The sequence below is a fragment of the Protobothrops mucrosquamatus genome, unplaced genomic scaffold, assembly GCF_001527695.2.
Source record: "Protobothrops mucrosquamatus isolate PMUCROS unplaced genomic scaffold, P.Mucros_1.0 scaffold1956, whole genome shotgun sequence".
NCBI lineage: Eukaryota > Metazoa > Chordata > Lepidosauria > Squamata > Viperidae > Protobothrops > Protobothrops mucrosquamatus.
In genome coordinates this window covers 81,548-84,080 of record NW_015388075.1, presented here as the reverse complement: position 1 = coordinate 84,080, position 2,533 = coordinate 81,548, and positions in this window count along the sequence as shown.

The window sequence follows — 2,533 nt, the reverse complement described above, 5'->3', positions numbered from 1 at the left end:
GAGAGGGGTTGAAATGGGGAAGGGAGGGAGGGAGGGAGGGAGGGAGGAAGGAAGGAAGGAAGGAAAGAAGGAAGGAAGGAAGGAAGGAAGGAAGGAACAGGGAGAGAGGGAGAAAGATGAAATGGGGAAGGAGGAAAGGAGGGAGGTAGGAAGGAAGGTAGGAGAGAGAAACAGAGAGGGGTTGAAATGGGGAAGGGAGGGAGGGAGGAAGGAAGGAAGGAAGGAGAGAGGAACAGGGAGAGAGGGGGGGAGATGAAATGGGGAAGGAGGGAAGGAGAGAGAGAGGGAGGAAGGAAGGTAGGAGAGAGAAACAGGGAGGGAGATGAAATGGGGAAGGAGGGAGAGAGGGAGGAAGGAAGGTAGGAGAGAGAAACAGGGAGGGGTTGAAATGGGGAAGGGAGGGAGGGACAGAGAAAGAAAGAAAGAAAGAAAGAAAGAAAGAAAGAAAGAAAGAAAGACAGACAGACAGACAGACTTTCGGGGCTGCATGCTATAAAATAAAAAAAACCAATGTATGCTAAGAAAGAAAGCAACGGGAGTGAAGTATCTGTGCTGAGCAGACCAAATCAACAGTCAGCAACAATTTATTGCACACTGACGTTTGCCTGGGTCACTTTTAAAAAAAATACCCAGTTTTATTAGGTGATAAAATAAGAGCAGGTCCTTCCGTGCCTCTGTGCTGTTGGTTGGATACTGTGGGGGGGGGGAAGGGTCTCAAGTTAAAGATGTGTGAACTTCATCTCCAAGGATTCTGGGAACTGAAGTCCACTCATTTTCAGGGCACCAAGATTGAGAAGCCCTGATATAGATTAGTCCAAAGTTCCTGGGGATGTAATACCAAGACTCTAGATGGGTATGTTAGAAGCCAGGAGAGGCAGACATGAAGCCACAGAGAAAAAAACTTGGGCTCATTTTGGCTTTCATTTCATGGGAACAATTTTCTCCAGTTATAGAAAAGGGAATCCAGATTTCCTCGCACAAAGCTAAGCTGTGTTGCATGCCACTTTTCCCTAAGTTGCATCTCACAAGAACCACTGCTCTTAAAACAACCACCAAGACGCAATCCCAGCTTAAGAATCCAGAGGCGAGTGTCTGGTTTTCCAGACTTGGCTTTTTAGCATAGCCTGAGCTATTGACGAACGGCAATCCATTCTAGCACAGGTGCTGAACCATTTTTGCATTCTTTTGGGGTCAAATGTATGGGTTTTAGTTGAAGGAACACGCAAGCCAAGTAGTAGCTTAGGACTAGCCAGCTTTTCCCAACCTGGTGCTCTCTTACGAAATTTGACTTCACTCCCATGATCCTAGACTGCTAAGGATTATGGGAATTGAAGTCAAATAAATCTTCAAAGAACGTTGGCCAAAGTTGATCATCTATCATGCTTTTAGAGAAATGTCAGCTCCCTCCCTCCCATCCAGGACATAGTACAGAAGCGTTGCTTGAGCAGGGTCCGTAAGATTATCTGGGACACTACACAACCTCTTCACGACCTGTTTTCCTTGTTCCCTTCTGGGAGGAGGGGGCTTCGTGGTATCTGAAGCAGAACATCCAGATTCAGCCACAGTTTCATTCCATACAGAATTAACCTTGTGAACTCTCAAGCTTCCTCCTTCTGTTATCTATTCAAGATGGACAGTATTTAAATATTTATTTGTTATGTATATGTAGGGGTGGGGGTCTATACATATGTTGTACATCAGTGTTTCTCAACCTTGACAATTTTAAGGCATGTGGACTTCAACTCCCAGAATTCCACAGCCAGCGATGCTGGCTGTGGAATTCTGGGAGTTGAAGTCCACATGCCTTAAAATTGTCAAGGTTGAGAAACACTGTTGTACATAGTATGTTTAGGTGTGTGTCATGTATGTGTTTCACTTTGAGAGCGGGCAACTAAATGTTATTTTTGATGTGTGCCGTTGTGCCCACAGTAAAAAAAAGTGACAATAAAGGTTACCTTATCTTATCTATGTCCGTCATTTGGAGTGTCTGAATATATTTCTTCCGCATGGGAGGCCCAAGATATCCCTCAATGGTGTGTTCTATATGGATTCCTAAGACCCTCAACAGGGGCCCAGGCACTCCAGGATTTGATCCAGGGCCTGTATTGTACTGACTAAATATTACAGCTACATTTGGAAAGGTCTCTGTGAGTTTGAGACACAGGTCTTGGTTCTCGTCCATCCCAAGGAATGGAAAAATCTGCCTTGAGCCAGAGAAATAAACGAATAGTGAAGAAAAGCAGAGAAAGATGCGTGCCATGTCCACTGAGAATGTAAATCTGCCCATGTTGGGTGGTTTTTAAGATAGCCTGATTTTATCCAGCTGAGCTTCATAAATAAATATTACTCCCTGTCTTTTGTTCCACACTGATTCAGCTTCTTCGTATTTTGCTCGGAAAATAATGTTACTTAAGCACCTCTGGCTGAGATATAATTGGAGCTTCCAAAGATGGGGGGGGACATGATAGTAGTGTTCCAATATCTCAGGGGCTGCCACAAAGAAGAGGCAGTCAAGCTATTTTCCAAGGCGCCT